A 14,335-nucleotide genomic window follows, 5' to 3' on the forward strand; every position below is an offset into this window, starting at 1 on the left:
TAATGGCAATACTGTCCATATTTTCTCCTGGAAAGCCTCCAGTTGTACACTATGACTATGCCACATATATTGCAGAAAAGATCCATGAACAGCTACTGAATCTACAAAGGGAAAGGGTGTTCAGATACACCTCATACATCTACCATCTGTTCTTATTTTATCAACCAGACAGTTTCTCCATTCCCCTCAAGAAACTTAATGCCCAAGGAAATCCAAGGTCAGTTGTGTTTTGGACTTCAGTTTTTCATTATACTTCTGAATCACCATACACATACTGTGAATTCATAGACCTGTTCATTCACCCAGCTATGACATTGCTGTATGGTGTTCCTCCTCCAAGGTTGACTGATGACATGCAAAGAGTTCTCCATCTCTCCAAGGCCTACAGCATTGGTGATTGGTACTTCTACCATATATGGCTGTGAGTTGAACCCTTATAGGCTGCCAAGATATGTCCCTATGAGACTTTTTGCCTTAGAATACTGCAGGCAGTTTGGAAATGCAGACTGCTTCCATTTCCAAAGTAGGAATAAGAAGGTGCAGCTGAAGGTAAGGAACCAGCTAGGCCCTTTTCTATACAACAAAAGAGAGGAGGGATGGAAGGAGGCAGATATGATCCTAGAGGGCTTCAAATTGCAAACCAGTTTCAAATGGACACCTTATGACCCTAATCATTTTATCTCCCTGGAAGGATAAAATACAAATTGGGTAACTATGCACATGTAAGGCTGCCTCATGTTGAAAAGTATGCCAATTCTTTGAGCTGGAAAGAGGGCACTCTAGAAGAGCCAATTACTAGAGAGCAGATGCTAGAAAGAGAGGCTAGGAATATTCAAAAAGAGGCTGACTTGGAAACTTGTGGACAGGTTTCCTTCTCATATCAAAGGCAACTTGGAGTAGCTGCCTCATCTTCAACAACACATCAGCAAGCTGCCATGGACACTCAACAGACATCCAGCAAAGGCAAAGAAAAGCAGGTGGAGCAGGAGCAGCCACCTCCCATGACTGAAGAGCAAACAGAAAAGGAGGTGGAACAGCAAGAAGTGTTGCAGCAGTAAGTACATCAACAACCACAACACCAACAGCAAGAAGAACAAAGACAGGAGCAGCCTGTGCAGCAAGAGCAAACAATGGAAGCCCCAAAATCCACTGAGCAGCAGCCACAACAAACTGTGCCTCCAAGGCAAGAAACATCAGCTGAAGCATCAATCCTCCAAAATCCACAAAAGGAGGATACAAGCAGGAAAAGGGACAGAGAGACTCCCCTTACAACATCGACAACTTATGGGGAGAAAAGACAGAGAATGAATCCTTTCTCAGAGGAGGAAAGGCCAATGGGACAGTCTTTGGGCATGGGCCCACATAGCAGGGAAGCATCTGCAAGTTCCTTTCAACAGGAACAGGACAGAACAGTGGGAGGAGAAGTCAGCTCCTCAAGCCAGCAGAAAGAAGGTGAACTGAGCATCAAACAGCAGTTCATTGACATAAAGAGGAGGAATGAGCCAATAAAGATACAACTATACAATCATTTGTTGAAAATGGCTCCCACTAACCAACAAAGACTAATGTCTGCGTATGATGTTAGTGAAGGCAAAATGATCATGAGTCACTTCATGCCAACTACATTGCAACCACAGTCACCTTCAGACTACTTGAGGACCAATCTGGAGGTCCTTGCCAAGGACATCCACCCAATGGACAAAATCGAATTACATAAGCAAACGGGTGAGATGGTGTATGCCTCCTTGGCAGACAAGACATTGGATAATTATAGGCTAGAGAATAGCCTTAATAATACAGCTGCCCAACTTGAGTTGGAGAGAGCATCCTCTCAAGCAAAGGACAACAGAATCAGGTCCTTAGAAGATATAATCATAGAGATTGGGCATGATCCCAAGGATATCAGGGGCATACAAGAAATATTGAAGTTGAGGATGCAGACATGGCAGCTTTGAGGAGAAAAATCAAAATCCCAGCAACAATTCACCCTCAAACAGATGAAGTTGCCCAGCCAAGACATGATCAAGATGCCACAGCTTTGTTGGTGTCTCTATATAAGCAGCTAATCCAGACTCAAGAAAAGATGGGTGAATCAGAGGCTGCACAGGCAGCATTGCAAGCATCATTGCAGCAAAAGGAGGGAGGTCAAACTTCTCAGCCTCCTCCAGAAATAATCAATCTAGAAGAGCCTCCTCAGACTACTGCTCCTCCCGCTGAACAAACAGCACCATCTACATCAGCACCAACACCAACAATAGAGCAGGCTCAAAGTCTTGATATGCAGAAACTCAAGAATGAAATTCAGGCCTTGGAAGCCCAAATGGCAGAGCTGAATCAAGCCAAAGAGAATTTGGCTAAACTCAATGAAAGATATGATAAATCAAAACAGACTGTGGCAGAAAAGGGCAGGGAAATAAAAGCCCTCAAAGACAGGATAAAGGAGCTGGAGAAGGAGCTCAAACTGGATAAAGTAGTGGCTGAGCTCAAGACAGTGCTATGGGCCAATATTGGCCAATCCATCACTGACCAATGGCAGTATATTGAGACAATTCATGAGCAGTTGGAGCTCATTGCAAAAGCACAGAAGGAAATTCAGAGATCAAGGGCCTCTCTAGGCAATATGCCTGAAGTTGCCAACAGGATGATCAATGTGCTCAATAATAGAACAAGTGCTCAGTTAGCAACTATGGGAATTCCCAACAGGACTGAGACTATTTTGTTAGTAAAGAGGGTCCTGACACTAAGAAACCTGGTGCAGACATTAGAGAGAAGGACCCAGGACATGCAGACAGAGGTCAACAGATTCATGGACAAATTTGTGGTATTACAAAACAGAGGTCTCCCTGGCTTACTGAACAGCGCAGGAAGACTACTTACACATGAGCAGTATGCCAAAAGGGTCAACACATTCACCACAAATCAGATCACTGAGAGGCCCAGCACCTCAGAAGAAACAGGGCCAGCTACAGGGCAATGTCTCTGCAACAGGGTAGAGAATCTATTCTTTATAATGAATGAAATTAAACACCTGTTTGAAGTGCCTCCCAATTTCTATAAATACACAGAGGCAGATGAGACTTTGGATGCAATTCTTAGACATCAACTGCCCACACAGGAATGGTGGACTAGCATGATACAGAAGATACTGTAAATCTAAAGGCTTCCAGCGCAGTTCTCAGCAAAGAACATAAGTCATCACCTTCAGAAAAAGTGATGCATACACAGTGGATGAGAGAGGGATGGGCTGAGCCAACTCAACAGATCATATTCGGCCAACAAGTCAAGATGGACAGCTACAGGTGACAAAGCCGAGAGGTTACAGCAGAGCAGCCACAAAGGCGCATTTTCCAGCATTAAAGCAGATCCTTCAGACTGACTAAGTGGCCTCCAAGGGTCAAAGTAGCTCGTGACAGATATAAAGGGCATTCATTTTTTATTAATAGCAGCAGTAACTGCTTTTCTGATATTTTGTAAAAGTTGGTAGCGTATTTAATTATCAGATAACTCAGCGGTTCAGATATTTGGAACCGATTGTATAAATTCCCCCTCGCATAAGCTTGCAGGGGTTGTTGATTTCCTCTTGAAAAGATCCTATGCTGTAATTTATTCAAAGTTTAATGAAAAAGTGATGGAATTTCTCAAGTTCTGAGCTGTTTGAATGCGCTCATGGTGTTTGTCAAAAGTTGCAGGATCCCTGTGCATTTCACAATACAATAAGTATTCTGTAACTCTCTTCGTTATGTGTTTCAGTCTTTTACAATCCATACATGTTTCTATGTCCTAGTATTTAGCAGCAAAGAAAAAGAATAGCTTCAGGATTTATTCATGAAATACCCTGAGTTCAATCTATGTTGTTAATGAATGTTTTCTTCAGTTATAATCTTGATAAGTGTAATTCTTAATTGCTGCACTTTCAGAAGATATCTTTCATAGTGACCCTTGTTTCAGGAATTCAAGTTTGCTCCTGTGCAATATACTTCACTTTCTTACCACTAGCTTAGTGGAAAATTCTTAATTTCTTTCCATTGGCTAATCATACATCATCACCACAGTTTTAAGTTTAATTGTTGGAATACCCAATAGGCCCTGCACTCTGAACATTCACACTTAAGCATTTCAAACAGTTCACAGCTCTAGACTCCATCACCCAATGAATTATAACTGTCTGAACACTACATCTTAGGTTTTGAAAGACATCATTCAACCAAAATTCAAACCAAACCCTCACTTCATAACTAGCCTAAAATCCTCACAAAACAGAGATAAATCTTAAAGAGAGAGCCCTCTCTGATTACAGTTTGGCTAGAAACTGTAATCCAAAGGTTGGTTAGTGGTTACCCCGGCCGTATTCCCTTGGGAGTCATAGGGAACAACCTGGGTGATAACATTATTGGCGACTCCACTGGGGAGCTGAGCATATTGTTTTTCAACTATTGTCTGCCAAGGCAGTGGTTTTAAAAGCTTGAGCAGTCCCTTAAAAACAGTCCTAAAAAATATCTTAAAAATACCAAAAGAAGTTCAGAAGCTGGCTCCTAAAAGGGAAACCAGGCACACTAGGTCAAACCCTGACCCAAATCCACCAGCTGTTTTTGAAAATCCTAATATAATCCCTAAGATCATTAGGAAGCAGCAGGGACAGGAAACTCTTGCTAATTCAATTCCTGAGACCACTCATCCAAATATATCCATGTAGCCTCAAATTCTCGTTAGTGTATCTCAGACCATAGTTGATTGTGCCACAGAGATATCTCAAGAGATTCTTAGCAGCAATCCAATGTATGTGATGAGGCTCAAACATAAATTGACTCAAAGTATTCAGAGTGAAGCATATGTCCGGTCAGGAGTTTACCAAGAACATTGTGGCCCCCATTAGTTGTCGATACTTGGAAGGGTTTGCCAATTTGGTTCCAGCAGCACTTCCACATAGCTTCTTGAAGTTGAGTTCCATCGAGGTAGACATAGACTTGCAATCCACCATCCCACATCTCTCTAGCATTTTCACAATGTATTTTCCTTGAGGAAGGAAAATCTCACCCGGATTTTTCCAGACCTCCAGTGCTAGGAAGTAGTGCATCTGTCCTAGGTCCTTCATATCGAACTCAGAAATCAACTCCCTCTTGCATTGATAAATGAGAGGATCTGCACCAGTCAAAAAGAGAGCATCAACATAAAGGACCAAAATGAGAGGCATGTTCTTTTCAACCTTGAAGTATAGGTTTGGATCAGCATAGCTCCTTGTAAATTCCATCTTCACGAGATAATTTTCAATCCTCTCATACCAAGCTCTAGGGGCTTGCTTCAACCCATAGAGAGCTTTCCTCAACCTACATATATGTGTCATGTTAGCTACCTATATCAATAGGTTTCATATTTCATGATTGGCAAAGAAAGTTCCAAATATGCTTTGCTTTGGTGATACAAAGATCCCATATTTCCATGGGAAAACAATGTGTGTATATAGCTTTATGTTGACTCAATTTTGATGGATGGTCCAACAGTCTAATCTGGGTCATGCCATGTTTCAATTTTCTGTTGTAGAATAGAGAAAGAAGTCTGTCCAAACTGTTTAATCTTGGCAGACCAGTAGCTTAGGTAGAGAAGTAAGGTTCCCAACTGCTTAATCTGGGACCTTGGAGGCAATAAGGGTAGCATTAGATAGAAAATCAAAAGGAAAAAGCCAAAGAAAAGAAAAGGCAAATAAGGGTCTGCAAGTCTAAGTGCACCCTCCATGAAGAAATAAAAAATGCTAGGCAAGTAGATGGGTAGGCAGATAGGGGTTGCAGAAATGTCATTCCTTACAATTGAATGTGTGATAACCTATTTACAAAGGAAAATCATTGGATTGAGAAGGTCTTCTTCTCCATCAGCTTGTAGCAAAGCAAAGAAGCATGTCTAACTTCCCAATTTTCCCCTTTTCCCATTCATTACTAACATCCCCTCATCAGTTGAGATTCATGGAAGAATTTGTGGTTTTATGGTGGTTCTTATTCCTTCAAAAGCCACATTTCTTGTCTAAAAATCTTTTTATTTTGGTCTACTCCCTAAGCTAAGTGATTTTCAAATAAACTTAGTAATATCACCCCTCATCCACCCTTTCATCCACATTAATCACTAACTTCTATTATATAATTCCCCTATGTTACCCTTTCCCTACTATTATAACACCATGGTGTATAAACCCCAAACATTGTATAAATATCCCTCCCCTTGGCATTATAGCCATATGTCCTCTGCCAGGGATCAAATTGACATCTGGTCAGTTTGAGAAACCTAAGCCTTACCCCCTTCCCCCTTCTGAATCCATTTGACCCATTTAAAGCCTTTATTTTCTAAGAAAACCTTATGAATAACCCCTTTTACCCATAACCCGCTTCATTTGCAAAAAGCACACAAATACCCACTTTTTCCAACTTATCCAAAGTATGGGCGCGATATTATTTTCATTTGAAAACACAAAGAAAACCATATAATTCCGCTGAAACCCAAAGTCCCGCTGGGCACGCCTTTCAAAAGAAAATAATATTTTATTACTTCCCCGCTGCCGTATCATCCGCACTATTCAGCGACCCATCAACCGTCCAATCGGGCGCCTTTGATCGGACGGCCAATATGCATATCGGGATGGGCCCGACGTCCGAAGTTTAGCGCTCGAGAAACTGTCAGAGGGTGACGTCGGGCCTCTTCCACGCGTCGCCCTCACAATTTCTCAGGCCACCCTCTGACAAAACCGCGACCGTATCTGAGGCGGTCCGAGAAAAACCATTATCGCTTCTGGTTTACTGCCGGTCCTATTGCGCCTACGTCATCACCGCGTCAGGCCCACGTCAGTACTGCCTCGCCGCCGCGTCAACACCCTTGTCCGCCCCTACGCTGATATGCCTGCCACCCCATTATCCCCGTCGACCCATTACAGCTTGCCACATCACCCGGTGACGTCATCTGACCTTGACCCCACCTGATGACGTCATGCTGACGTCATCCAAAAAACGCGCCAATATGCCAAAAATCCATATTATAGCCAAAAATTCATGTTTTTCCCACTTTTGCCAAAGCAACTATTGTTATTCCTGCATGCATTTCACGACCAAACCAGCGCCAACCCACAGAATTCGACTCAAAAACCGTGGGCGCATCCGTCGCACCTGCATTGGCAACTGTTATCGGCAATTCACGAGGTATTTCTCAAAATCATTCCCTGCACCTGGTTTTATCCATATTTCTACAAGCAAACCGGTCAAAGAGAGTGTAAAGCACTGAATTGACCATTAAGCATCCAGTGACCTGTACCCATTTCCAACTGGCGAGGCAATAAACCTTCTGCAGAGCCTGCATTTGACGAAATTGACCTGAATTCACAGGTAGTTCGCGCAGTCGTGAACTAGAACCTCAACTACATAAACTCACCATAGAAACACTCTTGTCAGTCCTGGTACTGGCTTCATCAGTCCTCCAAACGGTATTTCAATTGCTGTTTGCACAATTCGCCCTATGTTCCTTACAATTCACATTTCCATTGCAAAGAGACCCCTCTGTGCTGCTTTGCTCATTCAAACCAGTTTATATACAAGTCAGAAGCCTTATTAACCATGGAAACACCAATAGCCCTGAATATTCAGCCTCTGAATGCCCCTCAAAGGGAGTTAGAATGGAAAGCCCTGGGAGATTTAGATTATCAGATGATAGACTAGTTCCCAATGAATTCTAAATTTAATATTCATATGCTAAATGAATTGAAAGCCCAACACCTTAGTGGAGCTGATATTTTAGGGATTTGGGACTCAAATTTGCCCATTTATAACCTCCCTCAAGTTAATGCCCTTCCAGACTTGATCCATAAATTCCAGGAATGCTATGATCCATGCCAGAGAGCTATTCTCAGTCCTACAGGCTCAGTCTTGTTCCATATCACCCCAGAAACCATAAATGAGATGCTGCATTTTCACACTGCAAGACCATTGACCCCTCTCTCCATGTTGGACTTAGTAAAGAAGGGGAGTAATTTGTCAAGTGCCCAGATCATCAAAATCAATCAGTTATTCATACAGCCAAGCTCTGAAACTACCAGAACTCCTCCTATTGGATATCAGTACCTGAATGACTTGGGCAAAATGCTGGTGGATTTGATCAGCTACGTCCTGGGGTACAGGGGAGTTGAGGATGTTGATGACACTATAATGGCAATACTGTCCATATTTTCTCCTGGAAAGCCTCCAGTTGTACACTATGACTATGCCACATATATTGCAGAAAAGATCCATGAACAGCTACTGAATCTACAAAGGGAAAGGGTGTTCAGATACACCTCATACATCTACCATCTGTTCTTATTTTATCAACCAGACAGTTTCTCCATTCCCCTCAAGAAACTTAATGCCCAGGGAAATCCAAGGTCAGTTGTGTTTTGGACTTCAGTTTTTCATTATACTTCTGAATCACCATACACATACTGTGAATTCATAGACCTGTTCATTCACCCAGCTATGACATTGCTGTATGGTGTTCCTCCTCCAAGGTTGACCGATGACATGCAAAGAGTTCTCAATCTCTCCAAGGCCTACAGCATTGGTGATTGGTACTTCTACCATATATGGTTGTGAGTTGAACCCTTATAGGCTGCCAAGATATGTCCCTATGAGACTTTTTGCCTTAGAATACTTCAGGCAGTTTGGAAATGCAGACTGCTTCCATTTCCAAAGTAGGAATAAGAAGGTGCAGCTGAAGGTAAGGAACCAGCTAGGCCCTTTTCTATACAACAAAAGAGAGGAGGGATGGAAGGAGGCAGATATGATCCTAGAGGGCTTCAAATTGCAAACCAGTTTCAAATGGACACCTTATGACCCTAATCATTTTATCTCCCTCAGAAGGATAAAATACAAATTGGGTAACTATGCACATGTAAGGCTGCCTCATGTTGAAAAGTATGCCAATTCTTTGAGCTGGAAAGAGGGCACTCTAGAAGAGCCAATTACTAGAGAGCAGATGCTAGAAAGAGAGGCTAGGAATATTCAAAAAGAGGCTGACTTGGAAACTTGTGGACAGGTTTCCTTCTCATATCAAAGGCAACTTGGAGTAGCTGCCTCATCTTCAACAACACATCAGCAAGCTGCCATGGACACTCAACAGACATCCAGCAAAGGCAAAGAAAAGCAGGTGGAGCAGGAGCAGCCACCGCCCATGACTGAAGAGCAAACAGAAAAGGAGGTGGAACAGCAAGAAGTGTTGCAGCAGGAAGTACATCAACAACCACAACACCAACAACAAGAAGAACAAAGACAGGAGCAGCCTGTGCAGCAAGAGCAAACAATGGAAGCCCCAAAATCCACTGAGCAGCAGCCACAACAAACTGTGCCTCCAAGGCAAGAAACATCAGCTGAAGCATCAATCCTCCAAACTCCACAAAAGGAGGATACAAGCAGGAAAAGGGACAGAGAGACTCCCCTTACAACATCGACAACTTATGGGGAGAAAAGACAGAGAATGAATCCTTTCTCAGAGGAGGAAAGGCCAATGGGACAGTCTTTGGGCATGGGCCCACATAGCAGGGAAGCATCCGCAAGTTCCTTTCAACAGGAACAGGACAGAACAGTGGGAGGAGAAGTCAGCTCCTCAAGCCAGCAGAGAGAAGGTGAACTGAGCATCAAACAGCAGTTCATTGACATAAAGAGGAGGAATGAGCCAATAAAGATACAACTATACAATCATTTGTTGAAAATGGCTCCCACTAACCAACAAAGACTGATGTCTGCGTATGATGTTAGTGAAGGCAAAATGATCATGAGTCACTTCATGCCAACTACATTGCAACCACAGTCGCCTTCAGACTACTTGAGGACCAATCTGGAGGTCCTTGCCAAGGACATCCACCCAATGGACAAAATCGAATTACATAAGCAAACGGGTGAGATGGTGTATGCCTCCTTGGCAGACAAGACATTGGATAATTATAGGCTAGAGAATAGCCTTAATAATACAGCTGCCCAACTTGAGTTGGAGAGAGCATCCTCTCAAGCAAAGGACAACAGAATCAGGTCCTTAGAAGATATAATCATAGAGATTGGGCATGATCCCAAGGATATCAGGGGCATACAAGAAATATTGAAGTTGAGGGATGCATACATGGCAGTTTTGAGGAGAAAAATCAAAATCCCAGCAACAATTCACCCTCAAACAGATGAAGTTGCCCAGCTAAGACATGATCAAGATGCCACAGCTTTGTTGGTGTCTCTATATAAGCAGCTAATCCAGACTCAAGAAAAGCTGGGTGAATCAGAGGCTGCACAGGCAGCATTGCAAGCATCATTGCAGCAAAAGGAAGGAGGTCAAACTTCTCAGCCTCCTCCAGAAATAATCAATCTAGAAGAGCCTCCTCAGACTACTGCTCCTCCTGCTGAACAAACAGCACCATCTACATCAGCACCAGCACCAACAACAGAGCAGGCTCAAAGTCTTGATATGCAGAAACTCAAGAATGAAATTCAGGCCTTGGAAGCCCAAATGACAGAGCTGAATCAAGCCAAAGAGAATTTGGCTAAACTCAATGAAAGATATGATAAATCAAAACAGGCTGTGGCAGAAAAGGGCAGGGAAATAAAAGCCCTCAAAGACAGGATAAAGGAGCTGGAGAAGGAGCTCAAACTAGATAAAGTAGTGGCTGAGCTCAAGACAGTGCTATGGGCCAATATTGGCCAATCCATCACTGACCAATGGCAGTATATTGAGACAATTCATGAGCAGTTGGAGCTCATTGCAAAAGCACAGAAGGAAATTCAGAGAACAAGGGCCTCTCTAGGCAATATGCCTGGAGTTGCCAACAGGATGATCAATGTGCTCAATAATAGAACAAGTGCTCAGTTAGCAACTATGGGAATTCCCAACAGGACTGAGACTATTTTTTTAGTAAAGAGGGTCCTGACACTAAGAAACCTGGTGCAGACATTAGAGAGAAGGACCCAGGACATGCAGACAGAGGTCAACAGATTCATGGACAAATTTGTGGTATTACAAAACAAAGGTCTCCCTGGCTTACTGAACAGCGCAGGAAGACTACTTACACATGAGCAGTATGCCAAAAGGGTCAACACATTCGCCACAAATCAGATCACTGAGAGGCCCAGCACCTCAGAAGAAACAGGGCCAGCTACAGGGCAAAGTCTCTACAACAAGGTAGAGAATCTATTCTTTATAATGAATGAAATTAAACACCTGTTTGAAGTGCCTCCCAATTTCTATAAATACACAGAGGCAGATGAGACTTTGGATGCAATTCTTAGACATCAACTGCCCACACAGGAATGGTGGACTAGCATGATACAGAAGATACTGTAAATCTAAAGGCTTCCAGCGCAGTTCTCAGCAAAGAACATAAGTCATCACCTTCAGAAAAAGTGATGCATACACAGTGGATGAGAGAGCAATGGGCTGAGCCAACTTAGCAGATCATATTCGGCCAGCAAGTCAAGATGGACAGCTACAGGTGACAAAGCCGAGAGGTTACAGCAGAGCAGCCACAAAGGCGCATTTTCCAGCATTAAAGCAGAACCTTCAGACTGACTAAGTGGCCTCCAAGGGTCAAAGTAGCTCCTGACAGATATAAAGGGCATTCATTTTGTATTAATAGCAGCAGTAACTGCTTTTCTGATATTTTGTAAAAGTTGGTAGCGTATTTAATTATCAGATAACTCAGCGGTTCAGATATTTGGAACCGATTGTATAAATTCCCCCTCGCATAAGCTTGCAGGGGTTGTTGATTTCCTCTTGAAGAGATCCTATGTTGTAATTTATTCAAAGTTTAATGAAAAAGTGATGGAATTTCTCAAGTTCTGAGCTGTTTGAATGCGTTCATGGTGTTTGTCAAAAGTTGCAGGATCCCTGTGCATTTCACAATACAATAAGTCTTCTGTAACTCTCTTCGTTATGTTTTTCAGTCTTTTACAATCCATACATGTTTCTAAGTCCTAGTATTTAGCAGCAAAGAAAAAGAATAGCTTCAGGACTTATTCATGAAATACCCTGAGTTCAATCTATGTTTTTAATGAATGTTTTCTTCAGTTATAATCTTGATAAGTGTAATTCTTAATTGCTGCACTTTCAGAAGATATCTTTCATAGTGACCCTTGTTTCAGGAATTCAAATTTCTCCTGTGCAATATACTTCACTTTCTTACCACTAGCTTAGTGGAAAATTCTTAATTGCTTTCCATTGGCTAATCATACATCATCACCACAGTTTTAAGTTTGATTGTTGGAATACCCAATAGGCCCTGCACTCTGAACATTCACACTTAAGCATTTCAAACAGTTCACAGCTCTAGACTCCATCGCACAATGAATTATAACTGTTTGAACACTACATCTTAGGTATTGAAAGACATCATTCAACCAAAATTCAAACCAAACCCTCACTTCATAACTAGCCTAAAATCCTCACAAAACAGAGATAAATCTTAAAGAGAGAACCCTCTCTGATTACAGTTTGGCTAGAAACTGTAATCCAAAGGTTGGTTAGTGGTTACCCCGGCCGTATTCCCTTGGGAGTCATAGGGAACAACCTGGGTGATAACATTATTGGCGACTCCACTGGGGAGCTGAGCATATTGTTTTTCAACTATTGTCTGCCAAGGCAGTGGTTTTAAAAGCTTGAGCAGTCCCTTAAAAACAGTCCTAAAAAATATCTTAAAAATACCAAAAGAATTTCAGAAGCTGGCTCCTAAAAGGGAAACCAGGCACACTAGGTCAAACCCTGACCCAAATCCACCAGCTGTTTTTGAAAATCCTAATACAATCCCTAAGATCATTAGGAAGCAGCAGGGACAGGAAACTCTTGCTAATTCAAGTCCTGAGACCACTCATCCAAACCCTGTTCCAACTCCAATCAAGGTTCTATTTCGGTCTAGCCTTGATTCCCCCAGTTCACCATCCACATCTCAAAGCCCTCCTTTCACACCTTCATCCACTGCACATATTCCCTTGACCAACACTCTAGTTTCCACCTTTCCCACAACCCCTGTTGTACCAGTTATTCATGCTATCCCAGTTATACCTGTTAACCCTATAAATCCTGCAAATATGGCCAATAGGTATGCACCCCTGCAGTTACCTGCCAATGCTCCAGCTTTACCTCAGGACTATCAATCCAAGATCTCATATTTTGACTCCACTGGCCCTTTCACAGCAATTCAGCATGCCAGAAGGATGCAAGACCACTTTGAGAACTATGAAATTGATGATGACAGTGTGAGAATGAGAATCTTTGTGCAGAGCCTCACGGGAGATGTGAGAACTTGGTTTAGATCACTAGCTGCAAATACCATCACAACTCCTGATGACCTTTATCAAGCCTTTACTAATAGATGGGAGAAGAAGAAGGATCCCCTGCACATACTTGGTGAATATGACACAATAAAAAGAGGTCCTCAAGAGACCGTGTTGGAGTATTGTGCAAGATTTAATAATGTGTATAATGCAATACCACAAAATTTAAGACCTCCCCCTGATTTAGCCTTGTACAAATTTCCTGATGGTTTTGACCCTGATATGGCATATCAATTAAAAGAAAGGGCACCTGAAACCCTTGAAGAAGCCCAGAAGGTTGCTGTCACAGTAGAGGCTAACCTGATTGCCAAAAGAAATAGGGCAAGATTGGAAAAGAGAACCACCTTCAAAGAAGAACCTTCTGCCTTTGATCAGAAACTGGATGCAATACTCAATGGCATGAAAATATTGGGTGATAGAGTGGAATCGGTTGAGAGAAAGGCATCATGGGAACCACTGCAAAACAACCCTATAAGGAATCCCAATTTTAGGAGAAATCAAAACCCAAACGTTGGCAAGGCCAATTCTGACCCAGAGATAAGACCTCCGTTCCAGGAAAACTATGTTGAAACATCCACTTCAAACGAGCAAGTAGATGACACCCACATCAACCTAATGGGCCTCAATGATGAGCATCAAGTTCTTCTGAGTCAAGAAGATCACAAAGATGATGACATTAAACAATTCCAAATCAATTCAGGTGAGTCATTTGACTTCAAACAAGGCTATGACACAGCTGTTTATGAAGTTCATAAACAGTATAAGCTAAGAAGTAGAACTGTAAATATAACACAGCCTGAAAAAACAAAGGACAGGCTGCAGCCTAAAAGAGCCATAGTCACAGAACCAATGAACACAACTGATTCACTTACAAAGGAGGTAACCGTTGAAGAAGTTACTGAACAACTTCCATCAACAGAACAGCCACTGGTTGCATCATCTTTGCAGCCTAATCCAAGTGACCTTCCTCAAAAAATGAATGAAAGGCACAAGCCCCAAGATCAAGACAAGGATCAAGAAGAAAA

This window comes from Pinus tabuliformis, chromosome 9 (assembly GCF_031772625.1).
Source record: "Pinus tabuliformis cultivar Carrire ecotype Pingquan chromosome 9, CPIR1, whole genome shotgun sequence".
Lineage (NCBI taxonomy): Eukaryota > Viridiplantae > Streptophyta > Pinopsida > Pinales > Pinaceae > Pinus > Pinus tabuliformis.